Here is a 5898-nt window from a genome sequence, read left to right as displayed (position 1 = left end):
AAGGTGCCACCAGCCAGCCAGGGAAAACGAGGCACGAAACGAGGAGACATGGCCCAATCTCCGGGCTCCCGGGGACTCCTGCCAGGGTCAAGCTGCGGCACCCGTGGTCAGGAGCCAGATCTAGGCCCAGACTCTCTGGGCACTCAATTCTTGCCTGATCAGGAAATGGCCACAGCTGATCCAGGGGCCAGGCCCAGACAAACTCGTGGGGCAACCTGGGCCCCCCAGATATGAATCCCTCACCACTGCCTAGAAGCCAGGAGAGCTGGCAGCTCAGTGAGGTCAGACCCTGTACCAGAGTGGATAAACTTCTCACATCCCCTCAGATCAAGGCTGGAGTCTCTCCTGAGGCCTGGGGACCTCCATTAGCACCCCCGACGTGAATGATACAATGTGGCTTCTTGTTCCCCTTCCGCAGAGGATCCCAGAACACCTCTGTGATCCACCTGAGCCTGGCTTCTAGCACTTTCTATTCTCACTTCAGGGCAAAGCAAGGCAGGCTTGGTCCCAGGGAGACCAGAGAGAAGGAGCCTCCTGATACAGCCTCCCTTGGGCAGCCCAGCCCCACCCCAGCCCAGTGGATGGGTGAGCGGAGCCATGAAACCATGAGGTGTGAGGAGTCGGACCCAAGGCCAGGCGGCAACACCCCAGACTAGGCTTGGGGCAGAGCCCTCTGGAAGCCCCAGTGTCATCCGGGGAATGGGTACTGCATTTGCCTTTCTTCCTTCCCAGAGCAGTTGAGAGCGTGCCAGGAGAAAACATGTGGGAGACGTCACCTCCGTTGTCCTCACTCTCACCTCCCAAAGAGGAGCCAAGTGCAAAGCCGGCAGAGACCAGGGTCCAAATCCTGGCCCTGACACAGGCTGTGTGACCTTCAAGACAGTATTGTACTCTTCTGAGCCTGTTTCCTCTTCTGTAGAATGGAGACAAGGATTTTAACCTCATGGGACTGTTGTGAGGATTAAATCAAATGTGAAAATTGCCTGGCACCGGACCCACGACCTTTCCTGGGTCTGTTGGCTGCACACTGCCTCCCCCACCCCCACCAGACAGGCGCTGGCCGCCAGAACCCTCAGCAAGAGCACCTGTCTGGAACACACAGTTCACTCCACCATCCGGGGAATGGACTCCGAGGAAGAGCAGCCAGGAGTCCCGGCAGGAGGAAACCAAAACAGCACTGTTAGGAGATGTTGGAAGCAGGCCAGGGGAGAGATAGAATGGGGGCACAAGAGACCAGAGGAGTCTGTAATGCAAGAAGAGGGAGGAATTGAGGAAAGCTTCTCAGGCACAGGACAGAGAAGAGGAGGCATAGCAGTGCATTCCTGAGCTCCCGCCCCACACCGAAGGCAAACATGAGGAGATGAGTCTGGACTGAAGCAGGAAATACTCAAGTTAGACAGTAGGCAGAACTTCCAGTGAGGCACCACACTGCCAGAGAGGCCCTTGTTTTCATCCTACCGTCCTCCCACTCTCATCTAAACCCCAAATGAGGTTTGACTCTTCAACTTCCCATGACTCAACAGAAAACCTCAATACTAGGAGTTCCTGCTTACCCTAGCAAGAAAATAGGCCAGCCCTGCTCCCTTGGTCCCCAAATCTCCAGCTGCACTTAGCCCAGCACCCTCTGTATGGATTCTCTTGGAGAAACCAAAACCCATTCCTACCATCCCTGGCCATCTTAGGTCCCTGGGGTAGAGGACCACTTCCCATCCAAATAGCCCTTCTGCGTCCTCAACCAGATCTGGTTCTGTCCAGCACCAGATCATCCCCTTCCTTAAGTATTCTGTCTCTGGGGGCGGGGAGAGGGGCAGAGTGAAGGGTGCATGGGCAGAGGATGGGGGCAGGGGTTGGTTTGGCAGTTGTGAAGCGACTTGGAGAGTAAGGTAGAGCCCTCTTTCAAAAAAAAAAATGTCTAATGGGATGCCATTATCATTCCTGAAAGTTTGTAAGAAAGGGCTGGGACGTGGTTAGAAAGGTGGCACATTTTGCTTAGAGGGCCAAGGGAAGGAAGCAAAAGAGCGCCTGGAAATTGTATACAACATACACAAATATACACAAAACATTTGTACCCACAAGACAAAGTGACTGTCCTGGAGGATACAGCTCAGGGCTGGGACCCTGTGGAGTGGACAAGGAGTCAGGGACCCAGGACAGGAAAGAATGGAAAGGGGTAGAGTTGAATACCTCAAAAAAAGAGAAAAGTAGGTGCTAAAGGAAATTTCTGGCCCTTTTGGACCCCAAATGACAGAGAACCTGAGGCAAAAGAATATGCAAATGAGGGCTGACAGGAAATTCTTTGTCTGTGGTGCTTGACTAGAAGGAGAGGTCAGTGTGGGGACTGCCCTGGAGGTAAGAATCACCCCCAGTCCTCCTCAAGACTCCAACTCCCTGGAGGAGGCCCCTTTCTCCTTTTAGCCTTGAGCCCCAGGGAAGGGGGTCTCATGGAGGCTCTTTCCACCCTTGAGCCTTTTTCTAGGTCCCCAGAGCTCCTCATATCTTTGCCCCTGGTACCCCAAACTTCCTCTTCTGCAAGGGGGTTGTCCCTTAGTCTGACTGAAGGGGAACCCTGCCTCCCATGGAAAGAAGCTTTCTGTTGAAAAGAGGAAGGGAGGCAGCAAAAAGGAAATCAATTAATCAACAATCCTGGGAGCAGGTCTGCCACCCTCTGCCCAGGTCAACCAGGGTCCTTCCTGGCCTTAAAGTCCTGTTCTCTGGCTTCTCCGCCCCAGCTGGCCAGTAAGTGCTTCCTATTATCTGACCTGCTGCTGTGTTCACGCTGGCTTCACACTCACATTCCCATCAATGGCCCCAAGGCCGTACCTAAGGCAGCTGATCTAGGAGGAAGAAAGTGGAGGAGCCCCTGCATCTGGGCCCCAGAGAAGGCTGTACCTTCCGTCCCTTGTCACCAGCCGTAGCCTTCTGCCTGCCACCCCTGCTCTTCTGCAGGTGAGGGAGCCCCGGGCCCAGAGAATGAAGTGGATACTTGGAGTGACACCAGAATTGGCACACACACATTTACTTTTGCTCCCTCTTGAAACCCCTCTAAAACCACAGTAAAGATTTTTATTATTATTGTTAAGAGTGACGTTCATCACGGCGCAACTGCTGTAATCATCGGGCACTAAAATACCTCTGGTCCATTGAGTAAATAGCTATAGCACACCCACCCTAACTCTCCGGCCCCTCCCCCTGGACTTGCAGGAGTTAATTTCAAGCCCAGAAGAAGCCTCAGGACCTGCTCCCCCTCTCAGCACAGTCCCTAGGATCTCTTGTTAAATATTTTTATTTTTACCCCTGACAATAGTGTCAAAATTCTGGGAGCTGGAGATCAGGTGGCTGAGAGGTAAACTGTGAGCCGGAGAAAGCTGAACCATGAGCTGGCTACAGGAAAGGCCAAGAAGCTGCCAGAATCTTCAGCACAGAATATACCCTTAAACCCCCAAAGGCTCAGGTTTGGTGGCCTCAGATACCTTTGGGGGCAGGGGGTGAATGTGAACCTAGGTAGAGTGATAAAGGAATGGCTAGATTTCCAGATCCTGCCTCTGACCTCCATCAGAAGACAGGAGGTTTATTCCACCAAGAGCGTAAAGGAGCAGGCCTTGGCCTGAGGGCCACCAAGCACAGGTGAAGGCATGAGTATTGATAGGAAAGAGGGGGTTAGGTCAGCGTTTACTGAGCCAGACCTGTACCTGCCCCCAGGCAGAAGAGTAGCAACTTCTCTGGGGTCTGACAAGCCCAAGAGGAGAGATACAAAAACAATGACAGCAGTTTCCCCAATGCAGCAGCCCAGCCAGACTCCTAAGAGCCAGCCCTCTGTGGGCCCGTTCCTATCCTCAGAGCGAACTTTCACCCTTTCACATCCACTTGAAATATAAGCTAAAAACCAGAGCTCCCAGGCCTCTGAGAAAAGCCTAGCAGAGAAGAAATAGAGACAGAAAGCACCTTGGAGAAGCAGGTGAAATGCGGGGAGAAGGAAACTTCAAGATAAACAGGTTTTAATGGTCTCAGAGAGATCAAACGAGAAAGTGCACTCATGAAACAAGAACAGGAGGCAATTAAAACAGGAGAGAGAATATTCAGAGAACATAGAGTAAAAAAGCTCTTGGGAATTTTAAAGAATGTAGCCCAGCCTGAGGTCTGAGCTAGGCACCCAGCCCATCCCTTCCCCTTCACCCGCTCTGCACACCCTGGCAGAAGGCCAGCCTCTCCTCTCCTCCCGTGAGAGCCCGAGTCCATGATGCAAGCAATACGGAGGCCAAAGAAGAAATGGAGACCCAGACACAGGGATGGGTCCAAGGGGCCAGGAAGAGACAGAGGGTCCAAAGGTTGAGGCTGAAAAGGAATGGAGGCTGCCAGCTTGGTGAGCTTATGGACAGTCCCCCGAGAGCCCTGTCAACCACTGACCCAGTGGGGATGTGCCTAGCAGTAGCCCCAAGGGACCAGTAGCTCCTCTTATAGGGAGGAAAGCTCCTCTTATAGGGAGGAAAGCTGATGCTCAGAGAGGTTGGGTCATTGCTCAGAGTCTAAAGCAAAAGAGGGGCGGAGCTGGCAAAGAGAACCATCTAAGGCTGGATGTCTGTGCCTCTAGTCTGAGATCCCAACTTGGGTTCAATTCCAGACTATTGACACTTACCAGCTAAGAATGCTGGGTTGATCCTGGTACCCGGCTCGCCTCTCTCTGCCCACATGTCAGCCACCAGCACCAGAAAGTCCCTCCCAGGTGTTGCTGGGGCCCACAGCCTCCCAACCAGGCTTCTGGCTACAGCTGGGAGGTGGGGAGGCCCCAGGGCCCCAGCAGAATATGTCTCCCAAACAAACCATGAAGGACCTCTGCCCCAGACTGTCCTGAAAGCACACCAAGTGTGAGTCTATTTTTAGCCAGGCCCCAGCAGGCAGCCAGCCACCCAGTGTTATTCTAGACTATGGGGTCATCAGGCTGGCCAGGGTAAAGGGGAGCCAGGGCAGAGGCTTAGGAAATAGCACCCCTGGGAGGAGGCACCTCCTCACTGAAGGGAGGGGCTAGAAGAGCAAGGCCCAGGGCAGACACTCAGGGCCCAGGAGGGCTGAGTTGGGGCAGAAGTAAGAAAAGGCTAGAATACTGGGACGGCAGTGGGCAGGGGGCGATGGGCCTCCCTGGAGCTGGCATTGAGGGGCAGGGAGGAGTGCCTCCGTGGTCTCTCCTCAGTGAAACGGGCAGTGCCAAGGAAGCAGATGCCAGGGTAAAGATGGGGACAGTCATGGAGAGAGTGATCTAGGCAAAGGAGGGAGAAGGGAGAGAGAAACAGACAGAGAGACAGAATGATGGCGAGAGGTCGAGGTGGTGAGGGGAGACAGCACTCCCTCCGGGGTTCAAAGAGTCAGGTGACTTGGCTCCCCTCCCCCATGCACTCCCAGGCCCTATTGCTCCCTCTGCAAAGGAATCGGGCTTCTCTTTCCCACTAGGGCCCCTCAGCCTTGGTGTAGAGGCCCCAGGACCACTCTGCATCCCTGAATCCCTTCAAGTTTCCTCCCTGCCCCCAATTACATAGAAAAGACACCAAGCTGGGACACGAATATATGCACGTGAGCGTGCGCTCGTGTGTGTGCGCGCGCACACACACACACACGTGCACATATGCACACACACGCAGCCTCCTGGGAAGAGATGGGACAATGGGGAAGGGCCAGGGGTGTCCCTTTGTCCCCTGCCTGGCCTTGGTAACTCAGATCCACACAAAGAGCTTCACAAAGAGCCTCTGGCTCCCAGAGGGGGAGATAAATGGGGGGAGACCCCAGAGCTGGAACGCCCTGTCAGTGGGGTCTGGGAAGCAAGATGGGGGCTGTTCTCACAGACGCAGAGGCTGCTAGAGAGCTTAGAGGGAAGGGGAAGTGGGGGTGGGGGATGGGACGTATGTTCCC

This window comes from Rousettus aegyptiacus, unplaced genomic scaffold, assembly GCF_014176215.1.
Source record: "Rousettus aegyptiacus isolate mRouAeg1 unplaced genomic scaffold, mRouAeg1.p scaffold_m13_p_2, whole genome shotgun sequence".
Taxonomy (NCBI): Eukaryota; Metazoa; Chordata; class Mammalia; order Chiroptera; family Pteropodidae; genus Rousettus; species Rousettus aegyptiacus.
Note: the sequence above shows the minus strand (reverse complement) of the source record.